Source organism: Elaeis guineensis, chromosome 2, assembly GCF_000442705.2.
Source record: "Elaeis guineensis isolate ETL-2024a chromosome 2, EG11, whole genome shotgun sequence".
In the NCBI taxonomy this organism is placed as follows: Eukaryota; Viridiplantae; Streptophyta; class Magnoliopsida; order Arecales; family Arecaceae; genus Elaeis; species Elaeis guineensis.
In genome coordinates, this window is record NC_025994.2 from 119,210,190 (window position 1) to 119,234,228 (window position 24,039).

Here is a 24,039-nt window from a genome sequence, read left to right on the forward strand (position 1 = left end):
CCAGAAAGAGGAACAGAATGGATAGAAGTAACAGTGGAGAGACAAATAGAAAATTTAGCATAATTACAAAAATGTAGCAAGGATCATATGGCATCAATCGATGTAGTTTGACAATAGGATGGTTAGGGTAAATTAGTAGCCCATTTAATCGGCTCTTACATACTTTTCTACCGACGGCTATAGATAGCAATCATAATTTTCATAATTTATATTTTTAAATTATATATATATATATATTTTGATACAAAAATATATCTGAAACTTTTTAATTATTTATCAATATTTTAGAGAAGCCATCAAATATTTTATGATTGCATGTAATATTTATTATTAATAAAACTCATTCACTATTTTGGTGGACGAGAATTACAATACGGAATAGGTTTGACCTTGCCAGCTTGAATCACCTTTCTGCGATTCTCCACCCAATAAATAGATTAAAAAGTGGTCGGACCATTTTCTTTAATGATAAAACTCAAAAATCTTAAAATTTAATGCACATCAAATGCGCATTTATCATTCCAACTAATAACAAACACCCGTGTACTCCCAAGTCTATCACTCCATCAGGACAAGTCCTACCTTTTCAAAAAAAAAAAAAAAAACTGCCTGGGGTGACGCCCATCTTCATATTTGCGCACACCAACTACCAGCTCCTGTCCGGTCAACTCCATCGACCACCCAACACCCATCTAAAAACCTTAAATGGGCGGGTGTTTAATGGAGACCAGGTCCCGAAATCCCTGAGCATTGCACACATGGTACGACTTCTTGCATTGTTGCCTTCCCCATACGCAACCCCCCATGCACCAGAAATTATACTCCACACTATCTGCACCATGAGTTGTTTTTATAACGGTATTTTAACATATCATTATAAAAATAAATAAATAATTATGGTTGATGGCATGCACAGCCATATGATACATATATAGAGTGCAAGGCACAATATAATGATGGGAGATGAGAAAATGTTCAACCAAAAAAGCCTCATAGAATGCAGAATTTAAGCAATTATTGCAATATCAGGTTAGTATTAAAGACTAAGTCATGAAAATGATGCACATTTAATGGATTGCAAGGTCTTGAATGGATCTATTCATCCTACTATTCTCGTTCATACATCTAAATCATCAATGGTTTTCATACTTGTTACTTCCATTGCGATCACTTTCATCTACTTGCAGAGTGCTGGATGATAATTAGTGACAAATCGAGCAATGAAGAGCATCCATGAGAATAAATTTGTAGCATTTGAATTCAAGCAAACAATTAGAATACTAGGTCAATAGAATTTATTGAAAAAACATGATAAGTGCTTGAAGAAAAAAAATCAAATTTTGTGTCTCTCGCCTAGCCTCCCCTTTGTCAAAGTTCAAATTTGAGCAAAGGAAAGCCATTAAAGGATTCCAAATTGTTGAATGTCAATTGCTAGGATGTTAAGTGCAGCACTTGAATTCAAGCAGACAATTAGAATGCCAGGTCAATAGAATTTACGGAAAAAAATATAATAAGCGCTTGATAAAATACTAAATTTTGCTTTTTTGGCCTAAGCTCCTCCATCAAAGTTCAAATTTGAGCAAAGGAAAGTTGCTAAAGGATTCCACATTGTTTGATGTTGATTGTTAAGATGTTGAGTGAAACACCAAGTACTTCAAGCAGCAATTTTGACAAGCATAAGGCAAGGAATGAAAAAGATAACATTCTCCTCTAAGCACTATAAGAAATTTGATTTTTTACGACGAAATTTTAGCGACGAAATATTTTTCGTCGCAAAAAAGTAGGCTTTTGCAACGAAATATAAATTTCGTCCCCAAAAATTAGGTATTTGCGATGAAAAAAATTGCGTTGCAAAAAGTTATATCTTTTGCAACGAATTTTTTTTTTTTTGTTGCTAGAAGTTCATTTTTAGCGACGAAATTTTTTTTCGTTGCAAAAAATAATTTTTTTGGCGACGAAATATTTTTTTTCGTAGTTAAAAATTTATTTTTTGCGACAAAAAAAAAATTTATCGTCAAAAAATTATATTTTTTACGACGAAATTGATTTTTCGTTGCTAAAAAAAAAGACTTTTGCGACCAATTTTATTTATATTTAGCGACGAAACTATTGCGTCGCTAAATTTTATTTTATTAAAAAATTTTTGAATATTTTGCGACGAAAATTTAAATTTCGTTGCTAGAATTGATTTTTAGCGACGAAAATTTTTTCATCGCAAAAAAATTTTTTTTTTGGCGACGGAAAAATTTTTCGTTGCTAAATTTTTTTTTGCGACGAAAATAATTACGTCGCCAAAAATTTAATTTTTAGCGACGAAATATTTGTTTCGTTGCGAGAAACTTGATTTCCCGATCATTTGCGACGAAATTAAATTTTCGTTGCCAAAAATTAATCATTTACGACGAAAATATTTTTGTTGCAAAAAATCAAATTTTTTGACGACAGAAAATTTATTTTTAGCAACGAATTTATTTCGTCGCTAAATATGTTTTAATTAAAAATAAAACCGAAGGTATTCTGCCCTAATTGAAAAAATCGCTTGATCTCCCTCCTGGCCCGATCTCCGCCGCGGTCATCCAAATCTTCTCCCTCCCCGATCTCCGACGACAGTCGTCGTTCCCCGATCGCCGGTCGTCTTTCCGGTAAGTCCTCTCCCTCCCCGCCACCATCCTCTCTCTCTCTCCCTCCCCACCGCCGTCGAGCCCTCCCTCCCCGCCACCGTCGTCGCTCGAGCCCGCCCCCCGTCGCTGATCGAGCCCACCTCCCAGCTTGCCGGCCATCTCCCTCCCGCCTCGCCACCCTCTCTCCCGCCTCCCTCCAATCCCTCTTCTCTGGCCTCTCCCTCCCTTTCTCAGTCTGTGATTTTTTTTTGTTTTCGTAGGGCCGCCGCAGCCGCCGCCGTGTCGCCGCCGGGCCGCCACCGCCGCGTCGCCGTCGGGCCGGCACCGCCGCGCGATCGCGAGATCGCGAGGGTTCTGGACGAGTGCCGGCTCTCCCACGCCGTGCACACCCGGAAGCTGAGAGAGCTCTCCGCCCTCCGCTCCTCCGCCCCTCCCGGCCTCTTCTTTCCTTCCTTCGCCCGAGCCCTGACCCCTCTCTTCGACTGCGCCCGCCGCTCCCTCGCCGCCGAGCGCACCGTCCGATTCGTCTCCGCCTTCGCCGCCCTTCCCGACGCCAAGGACGCGGCCGCCTCATCAGTTTCAAAAGGGAGAGCGCAACTACATCAGAAGGGATGAGACTCTCCACTAGCTCGCTCTGCAGTTTCAAAAGGAGGCATCAAAAGCATCTCCTTTGACAGCTCTGTTTCAGTAGCCCAGGGAAAGAGAGGCAAGAGGAATCGTCTCTACCTGTTGCCAAGTTTGAAGGACGAACAGTTCCAAAATGGATCAAGATCCTCGCAGATGCCTTTCCAAACTAGTGAAGCATTGGAAAAGTTAAGTTCCACCTCCTTAGCTTCCAGCTGACTTGAAACAATGCTTCCCAAGTTCACAATGCATCTTATGAGCCAAATATTTCGAACACTTCATCTTATGCTAACAAATAAGTTCGTTTCTGTGGCTGCACTGCAAACTCTTTTCTTTGTCCAGCCTAATTGCTTATGTTTGTATGTCTTTTGATCTCCACTTAATGATAACTGATCCATCTTGCTGCCCTTTTTCCTCCTTAATGGGTACAAAATCATCTGCATGTTCGTGCTTATCATTCTAAGAAGGAAGAAAGCAGCGTAGAAAGGTAAACCAAGAGGAATTTGGAATACATTTCTATGAATTTTATATACTTCCTATTGCGGTCAAAGGAGGACTCTGGATAAAATTAAGGAATGTGCACTACAGTCCATCGAAAGTACATCAGCCCCTATCTAATGCGTCAATATTGCGATCAAGGACTTGTGGCTCGGATGGATCGATCTTTACTTTCGCATACGTGAAGTATTATCTGTTTTGGCCACTGACAGCTATGGTAAAAAAGATTTTCGAATGTTGACACCACAAGAAACGGATGACATGCATTGGTATGTGCTAAACAATTGCGAGGAGGTAGAAGCCTACATGATGTGAGTATATATATTTAATTTTTATTTGTTGATATATCAATGAATGCACGTGGACTCTAAATTAAAATATACATGGTATTACTGTATCACTTCAGAGAACACGAAAGTGAGCTCAGAAGAAGTAATCCTACATTAGCAGTGGCACGACATAGGAATCAATTCGCATCATGGTTTGACGAACGGGTAAGTTATGTTCATGTTCATCCATGATTAAAAGTTTGTTTATATAGTATTTATTTTGTCAAATTTAACCTGCTTATTGTTCTTTTAATTGTAGATAGCTCAGCTACGTATAGACAATCCTAACTATATCAATAATGACTTAACTGAAAGTTTCAAGCATGTAGCTCCTCGATACCGTGATGCTCTAGTCTCTCACATCAGGGTAAGAATTAAATTTGGATGTCTTGCATATCATTACATGATCCATATTATTTTTGGTTATATAAATAAATTTTTTATTATATGAATAATTTCATATATTTGCCTTTTGGTATGATTACTGTGTAGGATAATATTGACTTCGAGGATTGCACTGACGAAGAAGTGACGGCATGTATTCTCAAAATGGCTGCAAATAGATACAGAGATCGGCGATGTAGGCTTCATAAATACTGCAATGAGCTGCAGGCGAAGGGGATTGATCCTGTGACCCAGCCATACAGAAATTGGGCTGGGTCTAGTGACGATTGGCGGTGGTTATGTGAGCATTTTGGAAGTGAGGCATTTCAGGTATGTCTAGTGTTCCAAGTTTTTTTAATTATGTTATGTCCTTTATTGATTATAATTGTATGTATTTTGTAGCGACGATCGGAGGCGAATAAGGTGAATATGAGCAAGATTGATTCTATTCACACGCAAAGAAGTGCCTCTTTTGCACAGGGAATGAAGAGGATGGTACGTTATTTTTTTTCACACGCAAGATTGATTCTATTAAATATTTATATTATTTTTATATCTTTTTTTTCTTTTTTTTTGTTTGAACAGGGACTATCCGGAGTCGACGCCTATGCTAAATTCTATCAAAACAAGAGTGGCGAGTTCGTGACCGAGGAGGCGAGGCAGCGTCATGTAAGTATCATTACTCTACATTTTGAATACTTTTAAAGTTTGAAAAAAATTTATGATTTTATTTGGTTTATTGTGAAGGAAAAAATGTTAGAATTGAGAGAGCAGACGATGAGGGAGGTGGGATCTGATGGTGATACTGGATCGCAGCAGGTTTGTTTGATGACAGATGATACGATTTTGGATACCGTCCTCGGGCGGCAGCTAGGATCTGATCATAGCATGCGGTCCAAAAAATCATGCAGTTCGTCATCCGGCCGGTCTGATGATGCATCGGTGCCAGAGGCAGTTAGGACATCCATGAGCATGATGCAAGATCAGATTAGTTACTGGATGAATCGTAGTCAGACGCTCGAGAGGATCGTAGCTGCGGTGGCAGGATGGCTCGGTATTGATGCTTCTGAGTTAGCACCTCTACAGTCACATGATGCCGCCTCTGCACCACCATCGCGACACGTATCGGGTCAGGGATCGACGCCTGGAGGAGGGAACGAGGCCAATGAGTCAGATCATACTTAGTTTGTACTTATTTTAAATTTAAAATGATGTATGGACTTATATTTTTGTATATGACAAAGATGGTTATGAAACTTTTTGTTATTTGAAATTGGTCTTTTGACTTAGAATATTTTTATTGTGTTAACATACTGTTTATTTAAAATATGTTTGATCAGATAATTTGTATTTGAGCAGGTTTTTTTGAAAAATTAATAAAAATTTTATTTTTTATCCAAAATTTATTTTAGTGACGAAATATTAATTTCGTCGCAAAAAAATTTGTGAACCCAAAAAAGTAAAATATTTATTATTCATTGCGACGAAATTTTTTATTTCGTTGCTATTTTTGCGACGAAAGTCTTAGTTTCGTCGCTAAAAATTATAACTTTTGCGATGAAATTTTTATTTCGTCGCAATTATGCCGACGAATATTTTTATTTCGTCGTCCTTATAGCGACGAAATTATTATTTCGTCGCCATTATAGCGACGAAATTTTTTTTTCGTCGCAATTTTTGCGACGAAATTATTTCGTTGCTATTTTTGCAACGAAAAAAAGTTTCGTCGCTAAAAATTTAAACTTTTTGCGACGAAATTTTTATTTCGTTGCAATTATAGCGACGAAATTATTATTTCGTCGCAATTATAGCGATGAAATTTTTTTATTTCGTCGCCCTTTTAGCGACGAAAATTTTATTTCATTGCTATTATAGCGACGAAATTTTCTTTCGTCGCAATTATAGCGACGAACATTTTTTTTCGTCGCAATTTTGGTGACGAAATTTTTGCGACAAATTATTTTGCGACGAAATCCGTTGCTAAGTTTTGCGACGAAATTAATTTTCGTCGCAAAAAATAAGAAAAAATTTTTTAATCAAAATATTTAGCGACGAAATTTTTTTTCGTTGCAATTTTAGCGACGAAAATTTAAGCTCTTGCGATAAAATATTTTCGTCGCTAATACAGTACATAACTTCGTCGTCTGGATTTACTATTTTTTGCGACGAAATAAAATATTTTCGTCGCTAAGGTCTTTTGCTACGAGGCTTTCTCTACAAATTTTTAGCGACGATATATTTCATCGCAAATATTATTAGCGACGAAAATAAGATTTTTAGCGACGAAAAAATTTCATCGCAAAAAATCAAATTTCTTGTAGTGAAGACAAAGCCTCAAAACTACATAAATATTGCAAATGTTAAAATAAGGAACATAATTTTAGAAGAATAATCAATTTTTGTTGGATAAGTTGCTTATATATAAACCAAGAGATCATTTGAAGAATTTCAAAGTTTTGGAGGATAATTATGGAAAAATGTAAGTGTGGCACCAGAAACTCCATACTACTATGTTGAAAAGTTTAGGACAAGGATGAAGGAGAGGTGAACCTGCAGCTAAAAAATATAAAGAAATTGCATGCTTCTCTTGCATGAATAAGACAATGCCAATATCAAAACTAAAATAAAGCATTATAAATGATAAAATTAGATGCAACTACACGCATCATAAGATTTCTAAGAATCGTCTAGCCTATGTTAGAATAGGATTTTTAGATTAATTCAACAGAAGAAAACTACTAAAGGATTCCAAAATTTTGATGCAAATTATAAGCACATGCAAGCACAATGCAGAATATTTTAGAAGAAGGATGAGAGAAGAGGTGGGCAAATAGAAATTATAAAAATACATCCCTCGGATATGTTTTAGAATGCGGATCTGAAGACTAAATAAATATTAAGAAAAGCTACAACAAGGTGGCTAACATGATAAACTTTGTAAGGAAAGTAGCTAATCTTTCTGGGAATGTGAATTTCAGTTTAGCAGAGGAAAACTTGTGAAAAATTTCAAAGTTTTGATGTGAATGCAGAAAATTTCAGATAGAAGGATGAAGAAAAGCAAACTTATAACTATGAAATAACATAGCATGCTCCTTTCTCCTGAATCAGACAATGCTGATCTCAGAACTACGGAAGTACTAAACATGATACAACTACGTGGGTCACCTGATAAACTTTCTAGAAGCACCTACCTTTTGTCTGAAGTGCGACACTGAATACTTTGAACAGATGCACAGAAAAATTCGGATGAAGGATACAAGAAGAGGTGCACATATGCCTGAAACACAGCAAATATGACATGCTTCTCTCTCATTCAGTCATTTGTGAGAAAATGCTGTTCTGAAAAATAAACTAAAATATTAGAAATGTGACAATTTGTCCACTAGTCCATATTTTTGTGCATCACGTGCATTCTAGAGCCTTAATGCTGCACCACATATTAACTGGTAATTTACAGGTTACCACATGTGGTAGGGACTAGAGGGGTCAAATGGATTTAGCAACTTGAGCTCGGGTTGGGCACCGCTTGAGAAAAACTCAAGTGAAACTTGACTTCAAATAAATAAAACAATGTTGAACCATCCAAATAGGCTGGAAATTAATTTCATGTTGAGTCAAAAACCAACCCAGCTCGATCAAGCTTGACTTGATAAGGCTCAAATATAACAAAATTATGTATATATATAATTCGTTTCATATAAAATAGTCATTGAATTAAAGTTTTAATTGCTTTTCTGTTTTTGGATCCCTTAAAATATTAATTTAGACTGGAACCAAACTTTGAAGCAAAAAATGATATCAAGCATTCATTTAAACAATGACTAGCTTGATTTAATTTCAAGTTGATTTCAGCTTTATTTCAGGATGATCAAGCTAATCAAGTAGGACGCTGTTCAACTTGATTCAGAATTAAGTTTGCATTGAGATTGAATCATAGTAAATAACCCAAGCTTATCTTAGAATTCAAGATTGAAATTGACATCAAATCAAGACTATTAGAGTCAAGCTAGATCATGCTCCATTCAACAGCACCCGTAGATACAACTCTTCTATGCCATACCATGCATATAGTCCAATCATGCGGTAAGCGCCGCATCTCATTCCAAACATAGGACCACATGTAGTTTGCCCCTATAATTACTGAAGTGGCCCAGATAAAATCGAGAAAGAAAGCACGGGGACACCGTGTTGAACACAGCTCGCAATAACATGTCCCATCTGCTGGATATTTTCTTATCCTGAGTAATGCACGTTACAAACGTGAGGGGGAGGAGAAATAAAATAGAAATGCTCATGATTCGGAGATCATGCAAATATTTACTCATCCTGTTTGAATAGGACAGCATGTAGCGCATGTCGGTCAACTACCATTGATTGGTGGAACACTGACCGGTGAATTCACTGCCTCTCTGCGTGTCCCCTCCATTATTTCATTGATTGGTGGAACACTGGCCGGTGAATGCACTGCCTCTCTGCGCGTCCCCTCCATTTCTTGAAAAGAAGTGATGGTATGCATGTATGAACATGTAGAGAAGCCTATTGCATGTCAATTAATACGGAGCACAACCTAAAACCTGCAGGAATGCAGGACCATGCGAAGAAAAAGTGACCATATGGCTTGAAGGGAAATCGGGTTGCTGATCACCCTTGCTAAATCTAGATTGTCAAGTTGCCAGGGACTACAATCAATATGCAACAGTAGCAGATGGGTTTCGCTTTTGAAAGGAGAGAGAGGTGTCCCCCAATCCTACACAAGAAACGAGACCCTACAAACCTACAGCACCAAATCCAACTAGAGTTACCTAAACGAGTAAAATGACTGTTCTCTTGTTATCTCAACTCAAATTAAAATGACTGATGTTATTTAACCAACAAAATGCTAGATGGCCATACTCCACGCTGTCATTAGCGTTTGCATTGGCATCTGCATGCATGCAACTGTACGCCAAAAAATGTGTACGCATGCTTGCATGTAACCCAAAACAATAAATGAAATTGCCAATGCAGAGAAATGAAAGATGAGTTTTCTTCATCATTTTGATCAAGATTTTAAATTACGTGGGATTGAATTGTTCTAATTTTGCTATGAAACGAGATGCACCACTGTCTCCATTTCATCACGATATTTGGGACAGAGGATGTTTCAAGATGTCTCAATTGGAATGCTAGATGCTAAGGGAACAATCCTATCCAGATACATGGGATGATATCCCATCTAGATGTCCTATGAGATATCTCGCTGGAATTTGAATCTTTGATTCTGATCACAAATAATAGATACAGTTAGTGAATGTGCTGGCCATTCAAATAATATATGCATTTACATGACAGATAGTATACCTAGTATCATTTAAAAAAAAAAAAAAAGAGCACCAGGTCCTAAACTTTGAGGGAAGAAATTACCCCCACACAAATAATAAAAATACTGATGGAAGGGGACAAAAAAAAAAAAAAAAAGCAAGAGAATACAAAATAATATTTTGTGCAAAAAAAGGATTTAACGGGCATTAAAGATCTTCACCTCTCAACACAAATGAGATTGTTCTCTAAGAAGTCAATGCCACACCGAATGCCCCAATATTATGCACTTCCCTTTTTCGTGAACCTTGTTTTAATACCTCCTGCAAGGGCAGGCGAATGCACGATGATAGATGAATACACAACGCAGCTGTAATTAGAACTAGAGATCAAAGCACAGTTCAGACCCTGACAGGACTCATAATCATAAATCAACCACAATGTCTACAGCATTATGATTTTGTCATGGATGTGAGAGGAAACTTGAAAGCAATGTGAGACGCCTCTTCATTTTAAAGTACGATCTCTCTTGAAAGCAAGTACATATGGACGGAGATCGAGATCATTCAACTAAGGCTTATAATATGACGCCTGCTAACCCACCCACAAAATAGCTTACACAAAAAAAATCGTGAGGAATGGACAATGGGTGGCGCAGTGGAGAATACCCGGCTAATGGGTGGGCCACTATCAGGGATTCAGGCCAACAGGGAGTCAACCGCCTCTGCTTGGGCTTTGAGAGGACTGTGAGTGGAAATGAGCCAGATGGCGCATCATGAAGGAAATCCTCATTCCTCAAATTCCATCCAGGTTGGGTCTTTCCTAGTGTTGTAATCTTCTAAGAAAACTATTGCTGATATATTTAATACTATGTTTGAGGGTAAGTGTTAATAGGGCTGCAACGAGGCAGCAAACTTGCCTAGCTTTTTTTTTTTTTTTTTCTTCTGTCCGATCAGAAGGAACAAAGAATTGATGCTGGTGGAGATCGGTCAATAGACATGCATCTTTTCCTGTCTTGGAGTTACGTGCAAGTTGATATATAAAGATAAAATAACTTGACCTAATAAGGCAACTAGATTGGAAAAAAAAGTAAGCCAGAGATTGTCCAGATTCTCTGTCTAAATGATAACACAAGAGATGCTCGAGTTGATAAAGTAACTAGGTACATGCATGATGAAGGATAAGTTAGGTAATTCCATTGTGATACCAAAAGCAAGAAAAGTGGGGAGGGAGCACTAAAGGCCATTAGCCACATGTACCTCGTGGAGCAAACCACCTCAAGTTCATATTGGGACGTGCTTTTGCTAGCTTCAACTAGCACATTAACATACTCCATCAATGTGATGATTACAAAATAATTATCACTCAGTTTGCTCAAGCAGATCTTATCAATAGCTAGAGGTGTAAATGGATTGAATTTGATTGGATTATACCTAAATCCAACTTCAATCCGAAATATTTTGAACTTAGAAACTTGACTCCAAAACTGAACTAGATACTCTACTAGTCCAATCCAATCCAGTCCTAAAAGTTTGGATTGGATTGGACTAGATTTTTGGACTTTTACATATATTAGACTGCAATTTGGATCATACTTCAAAAGCAAGTTATATGAATTCAAAACATATACTACTTACGGAGGCGGCTCAACATATTTGGAGGCCCAAAGCTAAAAATTAAAATATAATTATTTAATTAAAATTTATATAAATTTTTTATTAAAATTTTATTTTTCTAACTTTTTGAGATGCAAAATTTTTAATTAAATTTTTATAATCAAGTTCTCCTAATATTTCTTTTTCAATTGATAATATAGCCAATCCATTTAATCTTCATTGTTGATCTTAAGTAAGATTTTATTAATTTTAATTTTGAAAAACTTCTTTCTGCCGAAGCAACACTTACTGAAATTATTAACATTATTCTAAAAGCAATATATGCATTTGGAAAAGAATCGAGTCGTCTTATATGATTGAGTATATCCATTGGACTGTTATCTTCCACTTGTATAATTTCTTTTAAAATTTTTAGCTCTGAAAATAAATCTAAACCATCAATATCAAAGTAGTTATTATATTTTAAAGAACATTTAAGATTAAGATAATATTCTTTCAAACTATCATTATCTAATGACTTCAATTTTTTACCACTAAATAGAAAATCAAAAATATTTTTATATATTTTAAATTGTTCAAATCTATTTTGGAGTGAAAAAATTACTTGATCTACTATATATAAGAAATAATCAATTCTAAATGATTCTTCAAGAGATTTTGTTATTTCATTGTCAACATTCTCATCAAATTATTTCTTTCTGCGAATGATACGCTTATCATGAAATTTAGGTTCTATTTTTATTTCAGATGCAATTTCTTTAGAAGAAATCATAGCGGATGCAAATCCATCTTCTCTATATTTTTCAAAAAAAGAAAGAAGACCTTTTAATTGTTCTATAGCAACATCAATATGCATATCTGTTGATTGTAAACTTTTGCTAACTGAGTTAACAGCAAATAATATATCATACCAAATAGTCATGCTCAATAAAAACTCAAAATTTTCAAGCTCATATGTTGCTAAGCAATTAGCTTCGCTTTTAGTTTTAGGATCTTCACTAACTTCTGCTAATTCCAATAAAGCATCTCTTATTTATGGAGCTTGAAATCTTATTGCTTTAATACTTTCAATATGATTTTTCCAACGTGTTTGTGATAATGATTTAAGAGTTAGACCAAAAATATTACCTTGTAAAATTTTTCATCATTTAGTAGAAACAGAAAATAGTGAATAGATACGTTATACCACTCCAAAAAATGATATAACTTTAGTACAAGAACTAGCCATATCACAAAGTACTAAATTTAGTCTATGACAACCACATGGTGTATAAAAGGATCTAGAATTTATATCTAAAAATCTTTTTTACACTCCTTGCTGTTTGTCCTTCATATTAGATCCATTATCATATCCTTATCCTCTTAAATTATTAATATCAAGTCCAATATATTTTATTTCATCCATAGTAACATCAAAAAGATCTTTTCCAGTTGTATCATCTACTTTTAAGAATTCAAAAAAATATTCCATAATTTTGATTGAACTTGATAAAATATCTACACATCGCAATATAAAAGATATTTACTTTTGATGACTTGTATCTGGAGTACAATCAAGTATTATTGAAAAATATTTTACTTCTAAAATTTTTTTAATAATTTTATTTTTAATTTTATTTGCTAATAAATTTATCAATTCATTTTGTACATTATGTTCAAGGTAATGGGTATGAATTTTATCATCTTTAATACGTCGAATATGTTCTTGCATTACCGGATCGAATTCTGCAATCATTTCAATTAGACTTAAAAAATTTTTATTATTTTTTTGATAGATCTTTTCATTTTTTTCACGAAAAGCTAAATTATTTTTACCAAAAGTTTTTACTACAGCAAAAATTCTTAATAAGACTTTTTTCCAATATTCTTCATCTTTATTTATTTGTTCTTGAATATTTTTATCAATTATTTTATTTTTCAATAGTCTCATTTCTAAATCAATTCATGAACACATATTAATAACATGTTCATTACTCATCTCGTGACTCTTAAGTTTAGCAATAAAATTTCTCCAATCTCTACTACCAACATTAGCTAGTTGACTTATACTAGAAGCAGAATTAAATAATTTGCAACAAAAATAAAATACTTTGTCTAAGTCTTTTGAATAAACTAACTATCTTCTTTCATGCTTCTCTCTGTTTGTCAACTTTTGAATATAGTGTGTAGTAGAAAAATATCTTAAAAATTCATCTTTAGAAAAATCTATATCATTAATTCTAATTGGACCTTTTTCTACTAATAAATCTCTCAAATTTGTATCAATATTTATCCATTGACTTGGATCATAAATATTTTTAGGAATGCAATCATTTAAATTAACCGATTGATTCTCTTCACTATGACTTTGAATATTATCTTGAATCTCTTCGTTGACTTTTTTTGTTCTAATATTTTATTATCATTTAATTTTAAATAATTATTAACTTATTCATTTAAAGAACATTCATCAATATTTTCTAATGTATTATTTTTATTACTTGTAAAAAATTTATTGAGAGCTCATTTTTGAGATTGTATTAAACTTTCAATTCTTCTTTTTTTTTGAAGCTTTGAATAACCAGATTCATATTTTCGAGTTGAAATATTTAAATTCTTATTATAAATTATCAAAAAAATATAACTATTATAATTATTTTATATTTCTTAAATAGTCAATACAAGATCAACACTTAAAATTTTTAATTCAATGAATCAAATATTAAATAAAATAAAGATAATATATAATAATATAATATAAATTTTAAATTAAATAAAAAATAGATAAAGATTAGAATAATAGTACCCGATTGTTCAATGCTGATTGTAAATGAGAATAATAGCACCCGATTGTTGATTGCTGTGTAAAATATGGAGCATCCACTGCAACACTATTCCACAATATTTTTATCAATTGTCTAAATATAACAATATAAAAAAAAAAGCAACTCAGCTTAATTTTATAAAAGAAAGAAAATGATCGTTATTGAAAAAAACTTATCGTTGTACCAGATTAATTACCCGCTGTTAATCTGAAAGCCGCCCGCCGCCCGTCGCCCTTTTTATTTTTTTCATTTTCTCCCACGCTATCTCCCACCGTCCCACGCTACCTGCCCACCACATTTTCACCCATTTGTAATCTGCCACGTGTTTCTAATTTTTGAAAAAAAAAATCGATGCCACAACCCTTTCGTCTTCCACTGCTGTGGCTGTGACCGGCCACCGGCCGATTGGCCGTTGGCGACAGATGACTTCTCACTCTCGGATCGAGTGGGAAGGGGAGACTTGGGGGCTGCGCAGGCCGCAGGGTCCGGCAGGGATCAGGGAGGGGCCTTCTTCCGGGCTCCAACTTTCGAGAAACGAAAAGAAATTATTTCCGACGGACCGGCAGCCCGCCGGCCCGGTGCACTGAGCAGGGTGGAGGGGGAGTGCCGAAAAACAAAAAAAATGAAGAAACTTACCGGTGGAGGCCCGGGGGGTGGACCGCTCACCAATGAAGGTGTGGTCCGTGTGGACTGTGGAGTCGACGAGCCGTGGTGGTCCTGGACCTCCTCACCTCCTGGTGGTCTTGCCTTGCCGCCTTGCTGGCCGGGGAGGCCTTGCCGGGCTGGAGAGATCGGGACCGGTGGAGCGTGGACTTGGAGGCGGGACTGGGACGTCGGAGGCGGAGACATAGAGGCAGAGGTGGGATTGGGATGCTGGGATGCGCCGATGCGGTCACTGATGAAGCGTGGAGGCGGGACCGAGACGCCGGACGGCCGGAGGCGGGATCAGGACGTCGGGATGCGGTCACTGATACCTGATGGAGCGTGGAGGCGGGATCGAGACGCCGGATGGCTGGAGGCGGAGGCTGGACCGCGATGCCGAGATGCAAGCGAGCGGGGGGCCTCCTGGGGGCGGGGGCCTAAGGCAAGAGCTTCGGTGGCCTTGCCTTTCAGCCGCCCCTGACTACTTATAGATACTCTACAATATCGTACTACATCTAACAACTAATATTATAATAGCAATGGATAAGAAATAAAAAATATAAATTACAATACCAAAGGTCTCAACAAGTCACGCTATAATAGCATCATATCAAAAACATAAGTTCTAGATTTTCAAAAAAAAAACTACATCGTTGAAATATAATAAGTTCCATAATATTTAAAAGAAATTAAACTTAAAACACACACAAACACATACACACACACATAGATACATACATAGATATATACATACATACATACATAGATGTATGTATGTATATATGTATGTATGTAAAATCCAAAAGTCCAAACTAGAAGAATGGATTGGATTTGGTTTGGACCAATCGTTTGGACTTTGGATTGGATTTGGATTTTACAACATTAAATCCAAATCCAAAGTCCAAAATTTTTTAAAATCGACTACAAATCCAAAATCAAAGTCCAAAAATCTGATCCAACCCTTAGTTTTTGTTTGGATCGGTTTAGATTTTGGATTTTCTCCAATCCACTTACACCCCTATCAACAGCTGCAAGGGCAATCCACTGATTTAACACATCAGTAGCAAGATCAACAAGAAAGCAAAATATGTAATTACCAATATATGTCTCTTTATCTTTCCTGATCCTGTGAACTTCAAATTGAGTCTGCAAACAATATTGTGTTGTCACCAGCAGAGATGAGAGCAATTCTACGCATCGGTGATGATATTGTATGCTCCTGATGGTATATGCCAACATGAGGGCCATAACATGCTCAACCATGTATCTCCCTGATAATGAATCCACTGCCTGCCGTACCATTAGGCAACACATACTTGCATGCTAGGTGAAAGTCATCTTATAAGTTTAATATATTTTTGGTCATAGACACAGATAAGTTTACCTTAGGAAACCTTGCTCCTGATCATCAGTCAGCTTCAGAAGATGATCAAGTCATTTTCTCCACCAGTTTTGAACCCCTTCTGCTCACAGTAACAAGTTGAAACATTGGAATGAGATGATACTAACAATTGTTGTTTTAGGTAAACATATATTGACATCTTCATTTACGATGCAAACCTTTTCCTATCAAATATGAGCTATAGCTTATTTGATATTCTTCAGATACTGACATAATCCTAACCATCAACCCCTGTCCCAGCAATATAGGGTCTTACAATGCTAATATGCACTTTAGAAATAGGCTTAACTGGATCACATCAAAGTGCAATCCATAAAAACAACTGCTTTCGTTATTTGCTTCTTCTAAGACTCTAAAACATATATAATAATCTCTTAGAACTCATTTTCAGAAAGGCAACAATGTAACCAACATCATTACCAACTTAAAGAAGAGAGAGATATAAAACTCATAATAGCTGCCACATTACTTGCTTTTCCAAAATATCCACCCAGCAGATTCACAAGCAAGATAAAACATGAAAAAAAAAACAAATAAATTTGTCAAGGCAACTTTGTGCAAAGTCTAAGACGACATATTTGTAAGATGACACAGCAGTGATGGGAACAATGAGTTAGAATTTCGCAACCATGGATGATAACTAAGTTCACTGACAGAGGAAAATGAAGCATAATTATCAATAGCAAATGAAATGTCAAGGGGTGTGCTGATCTGAATTAGTCAATTTCATGTATAAGAATTGTTATGAGCACAAGTTGTCTGAGTCACTGGATCCCTGAGCTTGAAAGTAACTTGAGAGATTCTAACTCATCAACGTAGGTCAATTAATTTTACCAACAAAATACAAGTCAGCTAATTTATCTTAACAGAAGGATAATAGTACCATAAGTGGGCTCAAGTATGTGGATTTCGCAGCAAGTAACTCATATATGTTAAGACAATTTGCTTACAAGGGAACATATTTTAGCTTATATTACAAAGTATTCATCCATTGATCAACCCAACAACTTTTACTTTAAGTTTTCATACTCGATATACTACCAAACTCACATGGACTATTTCCTATCTTCCACGTACAGTTAAAGACCTTTATTTCTTGGAGCAAGAAAATCCAAAATGTGAGCTTGTGAAATCTTTGCTGCTCTGAGCAATACTGAAGTCATTGTGAACCACATTATATTAAGAGTTGCAAATCAGCACAGAATATTCAGCCTTTTCTGTTTGCCATCAGAATTTAATGATCCATGCCTTCCTAGCAGAAGTTTAACTAATCTACCCTTAAAATCTGATTGCTGAAAATTCTGTCTCTACTAAGAGTATCTGTGAAGAATAAAACAAATGCTTTCTCAAGATAAAGGCAGAGCACCTTAAGTGCTACAATTAAAAAAAAAAAAGAAAAGAAAAGAAAAGAAAAGAAAAGAAAAAGAAAATAAAGCAACCAAATGAGGCTGTTGCATCTGAGGTGCCATGACAGACAGGCATATTACAGGAAAGGAGAACAATTATAATGAAGATAGAAAAATAAAGCATGAAGAAGAGAGTGTGCAGAAACATAATAATAAATGGGTGTAAATGTATACCAAGAACATATCAAATACTCGTAATCCCAACAAACAAGAGATAATTAGATAAACTGGAGCAAATACATAATATAAAGATCACTTAAACATCAACCTGATAGATTTTTGTTAGAGAGGTTATGTAAATATCCAAACAGATAATAACCAATAAGACTGATGTCTTACATACGGGCCTGAACAGGGCAGTACAAAGCGCACTGTGGTGACTTGGTGGAGAATCAGCATGAAAAGAGGGTCTGGTAGCTGGTTCTTGGCTGGACCAGGCAGAAGTGTCTGAATCACTCTCAGTACTGACCAGCTTTGAGGGTTACAAAACAGCACTTGCCGGTCCGGCACCAGTACTGGTCAATATTGATCCCCTGTTTTTTTCTTCATCCAAAATACAGAGAGAGGAAGAGTGAAGGGGAATTGAGCGGGGGAGCTCCATTCCCTCCAGAGCTAGCTGTGAAGTGGTCCATTCTAAGATCTAAATCACATCTGTTAAGGTATTCTACCATCCCTTCCCCCACCTTTTTTGCCAAAAAAAATAGCTGAAAGTGAAGGAAAGGAGAAATCATGCCACAATTTCTTCTTTGGGCATGAGTTCATAAGTAGAAGTAAAATCATTCATTTTTCTTATCAGGGAAGGCTTGATAATCGAGAGCAATGCCTTGTTAGTATTCATGCATTAAGAAGGAGGCCACGTTAAAACCTTCCAAAAGAACGATTTATGGACTACACGAAACATATCTTGAGGGAAAAAAAAAGAAGAAGATATGATACAGCTAGTGTATGCCAATAAATAAGCATACTTTTTTATACATATTTTTTGAAAATAACAAAAAGGCTGATATAATTCCTGCTTGATATAACAACATTCAAAATCACAAATTCCAAGATTAATCATCCAATGACATCTGTCATGTCTATCATCAAAATGTTAACAAACATCAAAAAAGAAAAGAAACTCCTCCCCTATCCATAGAGTCTGGAAAGTATCCAGATGTACTAGGAAGCATCCAGACCTTTTGTGTTTCCGAACGAATGAGAAACTTATGAGAAGTATTGGACACGCATCCAGGTCTTCACCAACACATGTCGATATCTTATATGTATTAGACATCGCCATAACATGTAAAATGGAGTATATGTGCTCCCAAGGGAGCCAAAAACTTGACCAAGAAAGTGCTATATGTTCAAGATCAATCACATGTTCAAAACATCATAAGCCAGGGTATAATGCCTATAATTAGCTATGAAGCAAAATTCAGCTAACCGATAAAGGAAGGACGAAAAGTCGAATTAATTCAATACCAAGACTATTAGATGAAAACCCAAGACCAGAGAAACTGGCTTCTTGAACCCGAAATTTCCCTCCCAAAAACCAATATTCTTCTTTTATTTTCTTTGTTTTTTTTTGTTTTTGAGAAGAAGGAGACTAATGAAGCAATGCTTTCATTAGTCACCGAATTTTATTAGCTGAAAGAAAGAATACATTAAGTCTAACAGAAAAGACAAACTAATTACGAAAAAGACAAAGAGAGAAGCGAAGCCAGACCCCTGTGGTAAATCAAGATTCTTCACATTTTTTGTGCATTGACATGAATCCATGCCAAAGTTGGTCCACGACCCAAATCTACGATCAAGTAATCACCAAAAGATCTTTATATATAACAAAACGGAATGAGAAGCAGATATCAAGAATCACGACGATTCTTTTGAGGGAGAAAGATCTCTACGGATCCGGAGAACTTTCTTGGTGACATAGGGATCGGAAGGGACGACGATGTAATCCCCCTCGCAATCCCGTGGATCGAGGCTCTTCTCCATATCTTCATCTCCATGGTCATGAACAGCGTCGGATCCTTCCGCGCTTCCTTCCCTTTGGTCCCTTCTTCGCTGCCATTTAGCGTTTCCAGCGCCTCCTCACCGCCGACTCCATTTTCTTCTGGGGTTTCCGGCGATTTGTTCTGATTCTTCTGAACGCTTGAACCGATCTATCGGGGCTCACCGAGAGCAGAAAACAAAAAAAAAGCACGGTGGGAGTGAAGGAGTCGGCTCTCCTTTGCCTCCCCTTTCTTTTAAATACGCCCATTAACTATACGAGTACCGGTACAGCTGTCAATATAGTACAATAGAAGGTTGTCCCAACCAAAGCCGTCCCGAGTCCCGACTGGCCGGCCGCTGCGCCTGAACTCCACGGACGGCGCGCGACCCCTCGTCCCCCGTCTCTCTCTGACCTCGAGGAGGAAGAACAAACCCCAATTTAATCTTCAAGGATATTTTGACTGTTTGGCTCTCCAGTGTCCGGATCCACTAGATGTATTCTTACACTTGTTTTTCCTAGCATTTGGAATTATTAAGGTAGTGATATTCTTCTTTTTCTATACTTAAATCCGTGTATCTTTTATTTTTATTTTTATTAATAACAATGTTGCACTTCAAATGTTCTTTCTTTTACTTATTGATGCTTGCTCGTACAAATCCATGTTGTGATAGTTGAGAGCATGACTTTATGCCGTTATGTAACACTAGCGATGGGAGATTTATAACTGATCATTTGCCATCTCTTCCTTTATGCTTTTTCGTTTTCTAGTTGCCATTACCATTTTGTTTAACGTTTACTTCTTTTTTATTTTTTTTGCAGCTTTAGATGTGCAATTGGTTGTCAATGAGCTTGCTTGTTACTTTTGAGTCTCCATCCGATGTCATTCATTATTATAATTATTAATTTCACTTAAATTTCAGAAATCAAAACCATATAATGATTTCATCAAATAATTTTATTTAGCAAAATGACATATATTGTTGATAGGCCACACTCTGCATCTTGAAAAATGTACCATGCTTAAGTTATTGGATCTGTGCTGTTATATTATTTCATATGAAAAATTACAAAAATATTCTCTCTATTTTATTTCAATTTCACTTATACCTCCTGTGCTTTAAGAAGTGTCAAACTAGTTTTTCTAATTATCGATATGTTCCGATGTAGTCTAGCTGTCTATTTCTGTTAATAAAATTTTTTAAAATGATAAAAATATCCATCTCGTCCCTTCTCTCCGATTGATCTCCTCTTCCTCAATGATCGGTGCCTCTCTTTCTCCCTCTTCCTTCCTCCTCCTCCCCTTCATTCTCATCCATTTCTCTTCCTTCCCTTCCTCCTCTTTCTTCACCCATTCTCCTCCTCCCCTTTCTCCACCCATTCTCCTCCTCATCCTTCTCCTCTTAGTGGCTCATAAACCATCCCCCTATACGGCGGCCTCCTCCACCTTCATCCCTTCTTGCTTTCCCTATCTTCTTCATCTCCATCCTTGTCCCCTCTTCTCTTCCTCCTCCACCTTATTTCTTACCGGCAGCCTCTCTCCCCTCTTCTCTTCCTCCTCATTCTCTTTCTCCTCCAAACCAACTCATGAGCTCTATCCCCTTAGATGGCTCCCTCTACATCCGCCCCTTCTCACCAGCAAAAAAATCCTTCCTCTTCACTCATTTCTCCTCCTTCATAGTTGCTCCCTTTATTTCTTTTCCTTTCTTCTTATCCATTTCACCTCTTCATCCTCCTTTTCTTCCAAATCGTCCATAAACTATCCTCTTCATGGTGGCCCCTTCCACGATGGCCCCTTTCCATTGGTAATCTATTCTTTCCTCTTTTCTTCCCCCCACTCTCTTCTCCTTCTTATTTTCCTTCTCCTCTCTAATCCATTCTTTATCCGTGACTATTCTCCCCTTCTCTCCTTCCTCTTCATTCACTTTTTCTTCTCATCTTCTTCCTTCTCCAAGCTCATCCATGAAAAAAGAATATTTTTATCCACTGAGAAAGATATCTAATATCATTTATTGATAAAATAAATGATTTAACTATATTGGAATATATCGCTAACTAGAAGGGTCTATTTGATATTTTTAAAATATAAAAATGTAAATAAAAATGAGTTAAAGGTTAGGAAGTGTTTCTATAATTTTTTTTATTTTTTAAGCGTATTAGCATCTTCTACTCCTCAGTTGTGACTTTATTACAGATGCTACTGGTGATAGTACTATAGGGACTCCTATATTTATAGAGGGTCTTGTACTTTTAGAGAGTAAACAATGTACTTAAACATTTGTGGCTAAAACCTACGTCATCCGAGCAGGCCTATTAGTTGGACTAATGGTTAAAAGCACTCCTCTTAGGTGCAATAAATAATTAGATATCTAATCCTCTTACATTTTACCTCCATACATATTTGTCTCCACACACCATAATCCAACTTGTAAATTTAACATCGTTGTACTCCTACTTATCTTATGAAGACTGTACTTATGAGCAAAATATGCCTTAGAGATTTTGGTCTTTTACTTCCACCACCTATATCACTTCTTCTATATGGCCTTGTCCAGTATCTCCAACTTAACATGCTTAAATGCACCACCTCTAGGGTTTGCAAGTTGTGCTTTTGCTTCTTGTTGTACATCAAGCATTAGCTTCTTCAAGCACTTGGCTACATTCACTATTATCAAAAAATAGTAGATGTGAATGTACTAGAGGTTATCTAAACCAAAGAAGGATTTCTGCACCAAGATTTTTTTTTCTTTTTTTTTTTAGGGGGGGTGGGACTTCTTTTTCTTTTTTCCTCCCTCTCTTTTTACTTCATCACCTTGAAACTAGTACACTTGTTTGATATGCTCACAACAAAAGGAAGCAAACTTTTTCCCCTCATTTCACTTGGCTAACTGGCTAACATTGTCCATGATCTGTATCACTTACATTTTGGGACCTATATTGCTTTTGATAAATATGGCAAATCCTTTCTTGATACATGGGGACAAAGAAAGACTATTTCATCTCTATTTTGTACCATAGTATAAGGCCTATTTGCAACCTTGCAACTCAAGTTGCGATATAGTTCAATTGCCTATGGCATGAGTTGCATGCAATTAAGTTGTAGGGGGATGAATCTCCATTGTTTGGAGGAGGGGCAAATGAAAATGAGGAGGGAGGGGTGGAGGATGAGAGGGAGGAGCAATGCAAAGGGAGAGGCTACGGCCAGGGAGGAGGAGGTGGAAGTGGCCATTAGTTGTGGTGAAGGAGGAGATGCGCAAAGAGTAGGAGGGAGGGGTGAGGGAAGAGGTGACAAGTGCCATGGAGGGAGTTGGAGAGGAGAGGAGAGGAGAGAGAGGAGGAAAGGTAGGCGTAGTGGGCAACAAACTCAAGGAAGTGAAGGGGGGAGCATTCAAAGAAACTTGAGCCTTATAGTTTGTCCTGTGGTTATTTTGGCTCAGAGATAGGTTGTAGACTTTCAGGCCTAAGTTGCATCAGGCTGCAATCCATCTATAGCATGCGATCAAATTGTGAGCTTCAAAAATATATGCTTGGCTGCTATTGTAACTCAACTTATGGGCGAGTTGAGTTCCATGGATCCAAATAGCCCTATGTCCAACAACAGGCATCATGAATAAAGTCCACCTAGTGAGTGTATATTTGTATATATTTTATGTAGTTGTTTCATGAACCTATCGGTCTAGGTTTTTAAGCTGAAGTATATATCTTACTCTCTCTTTTGACCCTTATTGACAAAGGGCTCGGTACTAGGGTTTTACCTATGGTTTCGACCTGTAAGAAAAATTGCCATGAGTTTGGGTAACTCTTATGGATTGAACTTCCATTTCTCCAATTTTCTTCAATTTCTTATGCTTTGCTTTATTCTAGTTGTTGCATATTAATTGCATGAGATATTTTCCTCTTTTTATTCTTAAGAGATTGATGAATCCCTCCGGATTTGTCTCAAGCTTTAATTATCGAGATTTTTCTTGGGGATTGTGATTTCTGTCCACTTGAAAAACTAGTGTTGGACACTAATGAGACTGGCCTATTTTTAAGTATTATAGACTCAAATGGAATATGTCAAGAAAAAATGTAGTATATAGTAAAACAATGGAAGAGTATATAGTATCTCTTTTTATGTAACAGGAATTGTACTTTTAGTATTTAAAAAAAAAAACTCAAAAAGTAGCAATTTTGGTTGCTATAATTTCGTGACTCTTTTTTAGTACTATTTAACTTCTCAAAAGGTACCAGGATCCTTGAATTTAGTAATTTGGATTTACTTTATAACATTTATTCTGGTATATATTATCAGGTATTCTCTACAATTTGTATTCTTATGCTTTTTTTTCCCTTTTCCCATTCAATAACCAAATCTGCTTGGAAGTTACATTTGTAGATGGTTTGATTGCAGAAGTGCAGTAGAAGGTTTTGAGCTTGAAAATGAAATAGTAAAAG

General features: G+C 36.5%; 2 long non-coding RNA genes across 2 annotated transcripts; one reads left to right on the forward strand and one right to left on the reverse strand.

Moving 5' to 3' along the window:
- Nucleotides 1-466: 466 nt before the first annotated feature.
- Nucleotides 467-20,054, reverse strand: LOC109506265 (uncharacterized). Its single transcript, XR_012139251.1, has 5 exons — nt 16,201-20,054; nt 14,811-16,106; nt 14,371-14,459; nt 9,978-10,077; nt 467-832 (listed from the first exon to the last, which is right to left on the reverse strand). It is a non-coding gene; the product is annotated as an uncharacterized lncRNA (long non-coding RNA).
- LOC140855503 (uncharacterized) lies at nt 4,380-4,903 on the forward strand. Its single transcript, XR_012138415.1, has 3 exons — nt 4,380-4,439; nt 4,565-4,786; nt 4,859-4,903. It is a non-coding gene; the product is annotated as an uncharacterized lncRNA (long non-coding RNA).
- Nucleotides 20,055-24,039: the final 3,985 nt, after the last annotated feature.